Source organism: Lissotriton vulgaris, chromosome 9, assembly GCF_964263255.1.
Source record: "Lissotriton vulgaris chromosome 9, aLisVul1.2, whole genome shotgun sequence".
Classification (NCBI taxonomy): Eukaryota; Metazoa; Chordata; class Amphibia; order Caudata; family Salamandridae; genus Lissotriton; species Lissotriton vulgaris.
Genome location: NC_141697.1, coordinates 501,647,217 through 501,662,837, shown reverse-complemented (window position 1 = coordinate 501,662,837; position 15,621 = coordinate 501,647,217). Strand labels below are relative to the sequence as shown.

Sequence of the window (15,621 nt, the reverse complement as noted above, 5' to 3'; positions counted from 1 at the left end):
GAGGTATTTTGATCTGATGTTGTGGAGGGATTTTTCGGCATGGGTGAGTAGCTTGAAGGTAACTCTCTTCTCGATTGGGAGCCTGTGGAAGTTTCTTAGGTGCTGGGTCATGTGCTCGTGTAGTGGAGTTCTGAGGAAGAGTCTAGCTATGGTGTTCTGTATGGTTTGTAGTTTGTGTAGTGGGGTTTTGTTGATTCCGGCATGGAGAGCGTTGCCGTAGTCCAATCTGCTGGTAATGAGTGTGTGGGTGACGGTCTTTCTGCATTTGAGGGGGGAACAACTTGAAAGTCTTGCGGAGGATGCGGAGGGAGTTGAAACAGGTGGAGGCGACAGCATTGATCTGGCGGTTCAGGGTGAGGGTGGAGTCGGGGCATGGTCTGTCAGGATGGGTGGGCGTCCGAGGGCAGGGTGCCACAAGGACCTCTGTTTTCTCCAAGTTCGGTTTTAGGCAGCTGTTGCTCATCCAGGCTGCGACATCTTTCATTCCCTCTTGGAAGCTGAGTCTGGTGTCTACGGGGTTCTTCGTGAGAAAGATGATGAGCTGGGTTTCGTCGGGGTAGGATACTATGCTGAGCCCTTGCTGTCTGATGATGGTGGCGAGGGGGGCCATGTAGATGTTGAAGAGTGTGGGGCTGAGCGAGGATCCTTGGGGTACTCCACAATTTATCTCAGTAGGTTCGGAGAAGAAGGGAGGGAGTCTGATCCTTTGGGTTCTGCCGGAGAGAAAGGAGCGGAGCCAGTCGAGGGCGTTTCCCTGTAGGCCGGCGTCGAGGAGTCTGGCTGCAAGAATCCGGTGGGAGACAGTGTTGAAGACTGCAGAGAGTTCTAGTAGGATGAGGGCCACAGTGTGGCCCTGGTCGAGTAGCATTCAGATTTCATCTCTGGCGGCAAGGAGGCTGGTCTCGGTGCTGTGGTTGCTGCGAATTCCGGACTGGGTGGGGTCGAGGATGGTATTAATATCTTTTTAAGTTTTGTGTTTAATATTGTTCAAAAAGAAGTTGTTTGTGAAATTATCAGTGTATATAATATTGTTTTATGGCTTAATTTATGAGTATTTTTTAATGTGCTTTATTTTATTTTCATGTTCATCTTTGTGTTAGTATGTTTTTGTAATTTTTTTGTTACTTATTTAAATGTACAATTGTTTTAATATAAATGATTATATTTATAATTAATGAATATGTAACTATTTTATGGGAGTGGAATGTTGGGTTTTTAGGGGGAAAGGGTGGAGAGACTATTAACATGAAAAATAAATCAAAATGTAATAATGTATGTGATATACATATTTTAATTTACACATGGTATATTGAATATAAACATTAAATAATGTTTTCTAGACATTAATCAGAATATTTATAGTTTTATATTGATTTTATGTAATTGTTTATTATTTAGTTATAATATTATATCTAATGTGTAAATAATGTATTGTTATAAATTATAAATAGTTATTTAAGCGATGATTGGTAATGTTAAATATATAGGAAACATCTATCATGTAAGAGTATGTTATAAGTAATCTTTTTATTTCTTAGAAAACAAGCTTTAAATATGTTTTACTGTGGGGTTTGGACAATAAATGTAACCCCTTTAGTGTTCAACACCTTCTCCAACATGATTTAGATTACAGTGTGAATAGTAAATGTAACCCTTTTAGTGTCCAACACCTTCCTCAAAATGGTTTAGATTGGAGTTGGAACAGTAAAAGTAAACTCTTTAGTGTCCAACACTTTCCCCAAAATGGTTTAGATTGAAGTTGTGTAGGAAATTGGAGTATTATGTAGTGGGACTAGTTAGGCCATACAATACTCTTACAATACCACAAGTAGGTCTTTTGGAATCACATTAATAAATCCCTTGCTCTATCCTGGTAGAGTGGCACTGAGATGTCAGGCTTTAATAGGCTTTAAGAGGAATGTGTTAAGCATTTCAAAGTACCAATATTGACAATAAGTAATTAACACGACTCCATAGAAATCTGAAACCAATTTATAACAACAAATCAGATTGGTATATGAATTTAGCCACTATAATGAAGACAATCGGATGAATATAAGCGGAGTGATGGATCTTTTAAGGAAAAATAGATTGGTTAATTTCACTCTTGCAAAACAAAACAATTGGATGGTAAGGAACTAGGGATCCCAGGACCTGCGTCCGACAGTCAGTTTTATTTTACCTGGCTCATAGGGCCTGAGAGCAGAGTTGTACCTGGTGGTGAAGCATGAGCCATGGGTTTGCTGACTTTGCTGATTTTACCGCTTAGACAGTGCAGGTAAGAAAACAGGTGCAAAATCTCAACAACGGGGCAATTGAGGTGTTAGGTTGAAGATGCTGCAGGGTTCCTTCAAGGCACCGTGTCTAACAAAGGTAGTAGTAGGTGGAATGGTAACCAACAAGCCTTGGCAGCACCAAGCTCAGCCTTGGGATACTTTGACCTCCTGGAGTTCGGTGGAATGGTAGCTGCCTGAAACTTGCTGGAGGTCAGGACTATGTTTTCTACAATGTACTAGGCTATTTACTTTTGTTCTGGGAGCGTGCTTTACCTGAGGGCTGCAGAGGACTAGTACCTCTAGTTCACAGGAGTTCTGGAGTTGCCTTTGGCTTGTAGAGGGGCTCTTCTTTCCTTTGGAACTGGTCATGGTTCAGGGTGAGTCGTAGTCATGCAGTTGCAAGGTGGTTGCCACAGGTGTAAATTATTGTGCCTTTGCTTTGTGCAGGCCTTGAAGTCACAGCCTTGGGTCTCTTCTCTGCCCTTGGTGGCAAGTTAACCAGATTTGAGGTTCAGGTGTCAGGGAGCCCATTAAATCCTGAATTTATGGTTGTTAGGGGTATGGGTGCTAGAGCTACTAGCTAAATTGGTTAATCCACCCCTGTAGTGCACTTCCTGTGGAGTGCGGCACCTTTTCTATCCAGAAGCCTCTATTCTCGCACTTTTAAAAATGGCAGAACCTTCCTTGGCTGTTCAGACCAGGTTGCCCACGCTAGGTGTGTGGCTAGCCTTCTGAGGATGTACACCTCCCGACTATCTTATTTTCCTGCCTGCCTGGATTCCAAATTTACCTGGGGTAGGGGATTGTCTTTTCCTCCGCTAGTAGGAAGCATACTTGTGTATCAGAGGCGGTGGAAGCTTTGAAGCTCACCATTCTGATATGCCAATTCACTAGCCATCCTGTTGGGGGGGGGGGGTAACACCTCCCTCCCAGACATGCCTTTGTTTATGACCCCAGGGAGGTTTCACATCTCCTGACAGGGAGTCATGTTCTTGTCTTGGAGGCAGCAGCTACAGGTTGTCACCTAAGGCACAGGAAAGGTTAGGGCAATAAGTTGGGCAACCTCTAAGTAAGCACCTGGGTGCCTGCCACAATAACAGCATGCACCCTGCCTCTTGGGCTCAGGAGGCCTACCTTAGAATGACTGGCATATATTAAAAATAGTATTGTGACCTTGCCACTTATGGTGTTGGCAAAGTCGAGTTTGAACAGTTTGCACTACTTCTGTAGTCTGCAATACATGGCTACTGTGTTGTGCCTGTTTACTTGGGTCACTCAGGCAGCAGTGGCCAGCGCAGGTAAGTGTGGTGGGGCGGGGGCGGCACAGGGTGGGAAGGGGAAATCGACAGAATAGGTCAAATTAAATTAAATAAAAAAACTTTTCCGTTGTCTGTCGACATCTCCCCTGGCCCGCTGCACTACCTGCACCGGCTGTGACTGCACTCTGGGTGGCACAATCAGTGCTTCAGGCCCTGGTGACCCCTTGATGTCTCATGCCCTGGGTACCACTTACCAGGGACTTATAAGGGGTTAAGGACCTTGCCAACTGGCTTTATCAATTCACATGTATCATATTTAGAGGGAAAGCACTAGCACTGGGGCCTGGTTATCAGGCTTCAGTTCACTTTCACAATCAAAAAACCCTGTAGGGAAATGGACCATCTCAAAAAATTAGAGTTCTCTACACTCTTCTGCATCAGCCACTCGAGAGGCCTATGTCAGTTTGAATCTTGACGTGAGTCCCAAGCAGGCATTTTTCTCAGCTTCTATGGGGACCAAACCACAGCAAAAACTTCCCTCTCAATGGCACTCCAATGCTGTTCTCTAGGGAGAAGCTGCCTGCTAATAAAGGCAACTGGTTGATCCTGGCCCTCATCATTTGTTTGTGACAACACTGCCTCAATCCCATGATCAGAAGCATCTGTTTGAACAATTAACTCTTTTCCATTGTCTGTTGCTTTCAGGACAGGTGTGGAGCACATAGTCTCGTTCAGGGTGTCAAAGGCCTTTTGGCATACTGTGGTCTAGATGACCTTCTTAGGCTGCTTTTTGGAGTTGAGTTTGGCAATTGGGGGCCAACATCGTACCATACCTCTTCACAAACCTCCTACAGTATCCAGTTAAGCCAAGGAAAGCCTTGACTTGAGTATGAGGAGCCTCCCAACACAGGATGGTCTGGATTTTGGGCTTGAGAAGTTACACTTGGCCTCCACCCACAAGTTGGCCCAGGTAAACAACTAAACTCTGCCCTATCTGGCACTTAATGGCTTTGATAGTTAGGCCTGTCTGTGCAGGGCCTATAGTACTTCCCTCAGGTGGACCAGGTGATCGTTCCAGGTTGAACTAAATACAGCAGTATTATTCAGACCTGCTGCAATAAAGTTGCCCAACCTGAAAGAGCTCGATTTACCAACCTTTGGAAAGTAGCAGGGGCATTTTCCAATCTTAAATGATCACTTCAAACTGAACGGGCCTTCAGGAAAAAGCTGATCCTTCCTTTGCTCCGTGGGTCAGCCTGATTTGCCTATCCCCTTAGGTGAAGTCAAAAGTACTCAAGAATTTGGCTGCACCAAACTTGCCTATGAGGTCATCTGCCCTTGGAATGGAGTGTGCAACAGTTTTAGTGACTGCATTAAGACCCCTGTAATCCACACAAAACCTTATCTCTCGTTTGTCACCCTTGAAGTGTGGTTTGGAGACCAGTACCACTGGATTAGCCCAGGGACTGCCAGAAGGATCCATCACACTAGCTCTAGCATCTTGTTGACCTCAGCTTTGTTGCAGGCTTGACTTGATCAGACAGTCCACATCATACATACCATGCTCTCTGACCAGAGGTCAAGAAGAAGAGCTGAGCAAACTGGTTTAGGACTTGCTTGCAAACATTTTGCTATTGTGCAGCAAGAGAGTCTAATACCACAACACCCTCCACTGAACCATCTTTAGTTTATATGATAGTAGGTCAGGGAGGCGTTCACTTTCCTCCTCTTGAACTCATCAGTGACCATGAGAATGGTCATGTAAGCTCTGTCTTGGTGTGACTTTAGGCGATTTACATGGAGTATTCTTTGAGGACTCCTAGGGATGCCTACGTCCACCAGGTAGGTGACTTCCCTTTTCTTTTCCAAGATGGTATAGGGCCCAGTCCACTTGTCCTGGAGGGCCCTGAGACCCACAGGCTCCAACACCCACATTAATTTTCCTGTTTGCCACTCAACCAGTGCTGACGTTTGGTCATACCAGAGTTTGAAAAGCTCTTGGCTGGCCTCTAGATTCCTTCTTCCCCTTTTCATGTACTCGGCCATGCAAGAATGCAGGCCCAGTACATAGTCTAATATGTCAAGTTTGGGCTCTTTCAGAGATTTCACCCAGCATTTCCTCACCAGATTTAAGGCATCCCTTACAGGATGGCCAAACAGAAGTTCAAAGGGGATAAATCCAACCCCTTCAAGAGGCAACTCTCAGTATGCAAACATAAGGAAAGTCAAAAGCACATCCCATCTCCTTTTGAGTTTTTCACGTAAGCCCATTATCATGCCTTTTATGGTTTTGCTGAACCTCTGAACTAAAACATTTGTCTGGGAGTGATAAGGGCTAGTTAACTTATAGCTCAAACCACTCATCCCACATAGATTTTAGGTATGCAGATATGAAGTTGGTTTCTCTATCGGATACCACCTCTTAAGGAATCCCACTCTGATACAGATGCCAAAAAATGTCCTTTTACCACTGCAGGGGTAATGGCAGTCCTTAGGGTACTTGCCTCTGGGTACCTCATAGCATGGTCCACTACTACTAGAGTGAATGTGTTCCCCGATGCAGTTTGAGGGTCAAAGGGACCAGCAATGTCAATCCCCCCCCTCTCAAAGGGAATCCCAGCCATTGGAAGTGGAATTAAGAGAGCCTTTGGTTGTCTACCTGTCTTGCCAATGGCCTGCCAGGTGACACAGGAGTGACAGAACTCCTTTACATTTTTCAGAGATCTAGGGCCAATACATATGGGCAACCAACCTGCTGAAGCTTTTGGTTTAACGCAGATATCCAGCTAGGGAGATGTCATGGACTAAAGGTAGGACGGTGCGTTCTCTGTACACTTGAGGGTCATCACTCCCCTGGCTGCCTCTTGTTTATAGAAGCCAATCTTCCACTAAACCCTGTTGGAGCCACTGACAACTCCCTCTTCAGCCTGCTGTCTAAGGTCTTCATGAGTAGTGCAAGTCCTTTGCCCTTGGCACAGGTCCTATCTGGAGGATCCCTGTGAACCCAGGAGCTCTGCCAGGTCAGGCCAAGCTCCCTCAGATGCGGTTCCCTCCCCAGGAGCTAGGGTATCTCCTGTAGGTGAACTCTCCCCCTGATCCTGTGACGTCTTAGAAACTGATCAGAGTTTTGCTCTATCTCTTGACTTGGGAGGTGTGGGACATTAGTACAGGCTTCAAATTCCCATGACTTCCCTGTTGTGCTGTCTGTATTCTTATTGCCACACACACCCACTCAGGGAGACCCAGCATTTCTGCATAAGCCTTCCTTTCCACTTCTGCCCAGGCAGACGTTTCCAGATAATTTCCAGACAGACAGTCTACTGAGATGCCAGTGGACACAACCACCTTCTTTGAGCCAGTAACCCCTCCCCATTCTAAGCTTACCAACGTCATTGGATGAAGCTTAGTCTCATTGTCAGCTTCAGTTATCTGGTAACAATATCTGGTGACTAGCACCAGGTATCATTTAGTCTCAGGAAACCAGTCTAGACGCCACCATAGTAACACTGGCATCCTTATCTCTCAGAGTCTCTACCTCAGGTCCATTGATCTTGAGCCTTTTTCTTTATGTATCCATACTTAGAGATAAGACTGGCAGGGCTTTAATATCCACTCCACCCAGAGAAACTGAAGTAGCCTCTGTGTAACCTCAGGTCTCTCCAGAGTACACCCCCATCCCCTCGCCTTTGCTAGCCAATCCCTTGTACTGTCCACCACTGGGGGGATTTTTGGAGCAAACTGAATCTCCTCTTTTATGCCCTAACTGATGACAGGCTTGGCATATCCCAGAAGCCTTTGCAGGGATGCAGTACTTTACCCGGTGACCCCTACCTTTGGACTGGGAAGATTCCTGGGGCCCACTCTCCTGAAAAGAACTTTGGGGGACTTTAGAGAACACCTTCTTTTTAACTTTGTATTGTGCTCACTTTTTCCCTTGATGGGAAGTTTGAGCGTATATATTTTCTCGTCACTCCCGCCAAGGACCTTAGAAGGCAACTTTGAACCCACCAAATGCAGGTGCAATTTCTCTGTGGTACAATTTGTTAAAATGTGCTCTTTCATAATTAAATTATATTTCTCAACATAAGTCTCCACCTCACTGCTTTTTATTTAGCCTTCTAGTGCTTTGACTGAGAAGTCTACAGAGTCTATCCATAACTGTTTTTGAGCTTTATGGGTGTCCCCAGATTTCACTCTGTACTTTTTCTGTGGTGAATCTAAACCCTTCTATTAAAGATTCCTTGATATGGTTGTAGGATACATTCTCATTAAGGGTCAGAAGTCTATCTGTGTCCTTGACTGAGAACAACTCCCACATTATAGAACCCCAGTGATGGTGACCTATTCTTCTCATTTTGCAGGCCCTCTCAAAGGCTGCAAACCATTTGTCAGTATAACAACCATCACTAAACATGGAGACAATCCCTATGGAAAGCTTAGACTGAAAAGCGTCCTCCTTTTCCCTTTGTACTATGCTGCCACCATTATTTTTGGGCATTTAACCCATCTTAACCATTCTGTCTTTAAGGGTTAGTTTCATTTCCTCAAGTTGAATTTTCTTCTAATCTACTAAGATCATAAGAGAGGGTCAAGCTCCTCCTCAAGGTTAACTCCCACCCTACCAGTGGGGAAGGGAGAATTGCTACAGTAGCTTCTGTCACTTCCTTCTGGTGAAGGGGGTCTGGGGAAAGGCAGAAGGTTTTGGTCTTCACCTTCTTCCCCAACATCTTCTACTTGGGCCAAGACATCATCCTCATCATGTCCAGTTTCTTTCTTCTGAGACATGACCTTCCCTCTCTATCTGTCACTTCTCATAGGAGCTGAGGGCTATCTCAAGGTCGTTCTTTGGCGGAAGTTTCTAAGCCAATGCTCCTAATTTTGCACAAGGTTCTCAGATCACTGATCTTCAGAGCTATGAGGATGGACAGTTCGAGATTCTTGTCAGCCTCCATTGTGCACTAACCTTTTATTTGAAAGTTGGCACTTTTTAAAAACTTAATAAAAACTTCAGAAACTTTTTCCTAACTTTCTAAAAAAAAAAAATATTACTTTGGAATGGGGTGTACACATGCCCTAAACAATTCAAACTAAAAAAACTTTTTCTAGAAAAACTTGTCAATAGTGGATTTCTCATACATAGTCACTTATAACCAAGTGCTACTGAACACACGTTCAGGATCTCACATCTGTAGCACCAATGTAGGAAAGTGGAGTATTATTCAGTGAGGGCAGTAAGGCTTCACTTGTTAATAAACTCACGATACACAAGTAGGTCCTTTGTGTTCACACTAATAAATCTTTAGCTCAGTACGGTAGTATGACACAGAACAGTCAGGCTTTACTACAGGAACAGTCCCAACACGGATGATAAGTAATTGAAACAACATATAAGAACATTGACACCAATTAAAAAAAATAAATCAGATTTTGATAAAAATTTAGTCACCAAAATTAAGACAATCAGATGCGTGTAACCAGAGTTATCGATTTTTAAAAGAAAAATATATATCAAAGCATTTGACTGGTGCAGAACGATCATGTTGCGGTAAATGGGAAATCACACTAGTGACAATCTGTCACTTGCAGGTCAAGTTCAGTGGAAACCACTGGATTGTAAGGTGATGTGGGTCCCAGAATCAGGGTTTGAGAGCGAGTTGAATTTTGCCTAGTTCGTAAGGCCCGGTTGCAGAGTTGTCCTGGCAGTCCCTGGTCCAGAAGCGGGTTCAGCGGTTTGCTGGTTTACAGGGCTGGTGAGGAAACGGATGCAAATGATCAATATTGGGGTCACTAAAGTGAGGAGTTGAAGATGCTGCGGAGTGCCCTCAAAGCACAGCGTCAAACAAACAAAGTGGTAGCCAAACTGGCCACAAACAAGCATCGGGAGCGGCAGGCTCAGCCTTAGGTTACTTTGCCGTACTGGAGCCTTGGGGAAAATGGTAGCCGCCTGAAACTAGCATGGACGTCATGACTACATTTCCCACACTGAACAAATCCATTGACAAATGATTCCTTGGTCCTGAGAGTGTGCTTACCTGTGGGCTGCAGCAAACAAATGGTGAACAGAATGCTGAAAATGCAAACATTCTCCCCCAGTCAAAAGATCTGGGTTAAATCCATCATTCTTTTGCCCACTATGCCACCCCAGTATGCAAATCAGTCTTGAACCTGTGCCCTACGGGAACAGTCCAGACCGAATTGCCATGCCAGGTCTTCCCTGGACAGGAAAAAAGCATCAAGGGACCGGTTTCAGGGTATGTCACCCTTCTTCAGCCAGGTTAGCTTGAATCCATTGGCAAAGTGAGCAAGGGAACCACGTCTTAGCATACCCTGTCAACTTAGAGTGTGAACAAAGCAAACACAAGGAGATGATGGATGGAGTGCGGAAACTTTTCAGACATTCACCCCCAGTCACAGATCTGGGTTGAATCCATCATCATTCTTTACATCACTTTATCACCGCAGTTCACACCCAGCTATATGCAAATCAGTCTTGACCCTGTGCCTCATGGGAACAATCCAGCCCGAGCTGTCAAGACAGGACTTCCCTGAACCATAAATAAGCATCCTGGGACAGGTTTTTGGGTAACACCCTTCATCAGCCAGGCTAGCTTGAATCCAGTGGCAAAGTGAGCAAGGGACCCACGTCTGGGCATACCCTGCCAACTTAGTTGCGAAAAAAGCAAACACAAGTAGATGATGGACAGAGTGCTGAAACTTTTCAGGCACTCACCCCCAGTCACAGATCTGGGTTGAAGCCTTCACCATTCCTTAGCTCACTTCACCACCTCAGTTCAGACCCAGCTACATGAAAATCAGTCTTGACCCAGTGCCTCATGAGAACATTCCAGCCCGAACTGCCAAGCCAGGACTTCCCTCAACCGGAAACAAGCATCCTGGGACCTGTTTTTGGGTAACACCCTTCATCAGCCAGGCTAGCTTGAATCCCTCGTCTGGGCATACCCTCCCAACTTAGGGCCAAAAAAGCAAGCACAAGTAGATGATGGATGGAGTTCTGAAACGTTTCAGACACTCACCCCCGTCACAGATCTGGGATGAAGCCATCACCATTCTTTTGAAACACAAGGAGATGACGAAAGAGTGCTGAAACCTTTCAGACACTCACCCCCAGTCATAGATCTGGGTTGAATCCATCATCATTCTTTAGCTCACTTTGCCACCTCAATTCAGACCTAGCTATATGCAAATCAGTCTTGACCCTGTGCCTCATGGGAACAGTCCAGCCTGAACTGCCAAGCCAGGTCTTTCCTGAACTGAAAACAAGCATCCTTGGACCGGCTTCTGGGTAACACCCTTCATCAGCCAGGCTAGCTTGAATCCAGGGGCAATGTGAGCTAGGGACCCTCGTCAGGGCATACCCTGGCAACTTAGCACGAAAAAAGCAAGCACAAGTAGATGATGGATGGAGTGCTGAAACTTTTCAGACACTCACCCCGTCACAGATCTGGGTTGAAGCCATCACCATTCTTCAGCTCAATTTCACCACCTCAGTTCAGACCCAGCTATATGCAAATCAGTCTTGACCCTGTGCCTCATGGGTACAGTCCAGCCCGAAATCCCAAGCAAGGTCTTCCCTGAACCGGAAACAAGCATCATGGGACTGGCTTCTGGGGAACACCCTTAATCAGCCAGCTAGCTTGAATCCAGTGAGCAAGGGACCCACGTCTGGGCATACCCTGCCAACTTAGGGCGAACAAATTAAACACAAGGAGATGATGGACAGAGAGCTGAAACTTTTCAGACACTCACCCTCAGGCACTGATCTGGGTGGAATCCATCATCATTCTTAAGCTCACTTCGCCACCTCAGTTCACACCCAGCTATATGCAAATCAGTCTTGACCCTGTGCCGCATGGGAATAGTCCAGCCCGAACTACCAAGCCAGGTCGTCCCTGAACCGGAAACAGGCATCCCGGGACCAGTTTCTGGGTAACACCCTTTATCAGCCAGGTTAGCTCTGTAGAAGTCAACGTGTGTAATATTGTTCACTAATAACATTTCTGACTGCTTTCTTTGTTTTACGTCACTCTCCCAAAGTGAGCTTTCCTTTTCCCCAGCAAGAGCGGTGCTCCATTTGACCCCGCACCCATTCCCACTGATTTCTTCACGCACGCACCTCTTTCCGTGCGTGGTTACTTTGGTGCTCTTCCAAAGTGAGCCTTCCTTCTCTCCAGTGAGCAAGGTGCTCATGTGACCCCCCCCCACCGATGTCTTCACACATGGCACCTCTTTCCCTGCACAAGACTACTTTTGGACACCACACCCCCTCCTCCACGCTGTATGAACCTGCCTGAGTCCGCCAAAGTACAGGACGATGTGCTGCCTACAACTAAATCACTAAATGCGAGTTGAGTTTTTTATGGTTTATGTTGTATGTCACATATGCCTTTTTTAAACTCTTTTCCCGAAAGATTATCGGGCTTGGGTTTCTTTTGGGATGCTTTAGTTGCCCCTGACGATACTTGTTTTTAAAAGCAGTTTTACTCGCTGAGTTACTTTAAGCTCCTTTATGGGTGCATGCGAGTGTCATGGAATCGAAGGGAGTTGATTGCAAAAATCGTTTTCTAAATCTCTGGTGGCCTTTATCACCGTGGGTCACTGGAGCATGTTTCACATATACGTTACTTAGACTTCAAAGCATTTGCTTTCTGAGCTGCAGCTAAACGGAGGAGAGAATTGCTTTCTTGCCTATGTTATCAGTTTATGGAAGGCAAGTGTTTTGAAACTCTGGTGCTAAAGCTAAGCTTACTGTATGACACGGATTGTCCCGGGGGTTAAGGGAATCTGGTTGCTTGGGCGTCCCGGGGGTTTTCGGGTCAGGCAGCGGGCCGGCGCGCACTAGGTCCAGAGATACGGGGCCATGGGGTATTCCAACCCCCTTTTGTTTGGGTATGGGCACTGTCCCACCAGGATACAGGGAGGATTTCATTTTTCGGGGAAGGAGCTGCTCTAGTGCACGCCTAGCCCGCCATGCGTCCAAGCCACGCCCCAAGATTACCAGTCAATCTTTGCAAAGGGCCTTTGACTGCTACGGAACACTTAGTCACGCTTTAAGTAAGTTTTGTTCCGTTTGAGCTAGAATCAAGTTTTTTGGTTGAAATCTGCCAATTATGTAGCAAATGCAGTAAACTGATAATTATGTGGAAACCGCTGTTGCTGCAGAAACTCATAATTCCAGTGGCCCTGGCTTTAAGTGAATCAATCTATTAATAGCTGGCAAGAAGGCTGGTTTCTTTTTTAACTTTCTGCACTATCACCACACCCTTCAATTTCAGGCAGTGGCATCTCAATGTCAGTATTAACCATTCAGGGGCATTGTAAAAGCTGAGTCCATGGGGTGGCAGGTGGAAGGTCAGGAGTGTTGCATTCAGATGCAGAGCCCTAATCCTCTTGATTCCTGGGGCCTCACAGTGATGGTCTAGGAGACAGAGGAAAGGAGCGAGATTCATAGATATTGTCAAAGAGAAGGCCCAGAATAGGGAACACTGTATGGGGACTCAGTTTTGTGTTTACAAATGGCCAGAGACAGCTTCTTCAGAGAGATAACCCAAAGAAAGGGACAATATGAGTTTCTTTTTTTTTAAAAGGACATTCATTAGCTGGTACTGCTGCTAAGTGTGTAAGTGGCCACTGCTGGTTATCATTAAGGAAGCAGATGCAGCAGGACTAGGGCCCAGGGATTTGAGGGGCCCACTACATCACAATTATGACTGTCTACCTTTAAAAAAAGGGGCATCAGACCCTATTTTCCTTTCAAGCATTAGGACCGAGGTGATGATCCGTCATGATGGGGAACAAGTTGCAGAGGAGATAGCCTGCTACTCAGGACTGCAGTTATCATTAGTGCAGTAGGTATAGTTGCATCGAGGTCAAAGAGGGGCTCACAGCACCCCAATTATGGGGAAGTTTTTTGGGGATAATATCTGTTTTTGTTTGATGCATTTGCTGTTTTATAGGTCTCATATTTAGTGCGGTTCATAAGCTATAGAAAAAGTATTCCTGAAATCATCTCGTAAGCCCCGCTCCCTGCATGCAGCCATGTCCCTCCTGCTCCCCCAATCCTTGTCATAAAGTTGAAGAGAGGGGCCCAACCTCAAAACATTTTGCTTAGGGGGGAATAAGAGTAAAAATGTTTGAAGAACTCTGAGTTAATGTAACCATCTTAGTGTCCAATATCTTCCTCAAAATGGTGTACATGGGAGTGTTAATAGTTAACAAAACCCCTTTAGTGTCCAACATCTTCTTCAAAAGGGTTTAGATTGGAGTTGGAATAGTAAATGCAGCCTTTCTAGTGTTGAACCGATTGGCAAAGACATAGTAAATGTAACCTTTTCAGTGTCCAACAGCTTCCCCAAAATTGTTTAGATTTAACTTGGAATAGTAAATATAACCCCTTTTGTGTCCAACACCTTCCTATTAATAGTTTGGATTGGAGTTGGAATAGTAAATGTAATACCTTTAGTGTTCAGCACCTTCTCCAAATTAGATTAGATTAGAGTGTGAATAATAAATGTAAACCCTTTAGTGTCCAACACCTTACCCCAAAAAAGTTTAGGTTGGAGATGGAATAGTAAATGTAATCCCTTAGGCCCTTATTATGAGTCTAGCAGTCTGAGGCCTGGTTAGCAGACTCCAATGCACTTTCAGAGTCAAAAACCATCAGCATTTGAGGAAAGAAAGCAAGGGGCTGAGCATATAAAAAAGACACTTTCCTGCAAGTTTAGTGTCCAACATCTTACCCAAAATGGTTTAGATTGGAGATGGAACAGTAAACATAATTCCTTTAGTGTCTAATATCTTCACAAAAATGGTTTAGATTGGAGGTGGAATGGGAAATGTAATCCTTTTAGTGACCAATGCCATCCCCAAAATAGTTTGGATTGGAGTTGAAATAGTAAATGTAATCCCTTTAGTGTCCAACATCTTCCCCAAAATTACATAGATTTGAGTGTGACTAGTAAGTGTAATGCCTATAGAGTCCTACACCTCTGCAAAATAGGTTAGATTGGAGATGGAAAAAACAATTTTTCCCCAAAGTGGTTTAGATTGGAGGGGAAATAGTAAATGAAACCCCATTAGTGTCCAACACCCTACCCAAAATAGTTTAAAGTTGAGTTGGAATAGTAGATATAAACCCTTTTGTGTCCAACACCTTCCCTAAAATAGTTTGGATTGGAGTTGGCATGGTAAATGTAGCCTTTCTAGTGTTCAACGGATTGGCGATGCAATAGTAAATGTAACCTTTTCAGTGTTCCAAACCTTCCCCAAAATTGTTTTGATTGCAGTTGCAATAGTTAATGTAACCCTTTTAGTGTCCCAGTCTTCCCCAAAACTGTTTAGATTTAACTTGAAATAGTAAATATAACCCATTTTGTGTCCAACACCTTCCTCAAAATAGTTTGGATTGGAGTTGGAATAGTGAATGTAATCACTTTGGTGTCCAACACCTTCCCAAAAAAGGTTTAGATTGGAGTGGGAATAGTAAATGTCTTTCCTTTAGTACCTAACATCTTTCCCAAAATGGATTAGATTGGAGTGTTAATAATAAATATAATGGCTTTAGAGTCTAACACCTCCCCAAAATAGTTTAGATTGGAGTTGGAATAGTAAATGTAACACCTTAAGGGTTCAACACCTTTCCGCAAAGTGGTTTAGATTGGAGAGGAAATAGTAAATAAAACCCTTTAATGTCTAACACCTTACCCAAAACAAATTTGAATTGAGTTGGAATAGTAAATATAAACTCTTTCTTGTCCAACGCCTTCCCCAAAATAGTTTGGATTGAAGTTGAAATAGTAAATGCAGCCATTCTAGTGTTCAATCGATTGGCAATGAAATAGTAAATGTAACCTCTTTAGTGTCCAACACCTTCCCCAAAATTGTTTAGATTTAACTTGAAATAGTCAATATAACCCCTTTGGTGTCCAACACCTTTTTCAAAAAAGTTTGTTATTGGAGTTGGATTAGTAAATGTAATCCCTTTATTGTCCAACGCCTCCAAAATGGATTAGATTGGAGTGAATAGTAAATGTAACCCCTTTAGTGTACAGCAACTTCCCTCAAAATAG

General features: G+C 44.3%; 1 protein-coding gene across 1 annotated transcript in view; it reads left to right on the top strand.

Annotated features, from left to right (window-relative positions):
* LOC147690325 (phospholipid-transporting ATPase IK-like) overlaps positions 1-15,621 on the top strand; it is a 1,699,388-nt gene that overhangs the window by 943,467 nt on the left and 740,300 nt on the right. The gene's annotated exons all lie outside the window — the stretch shown is intronic.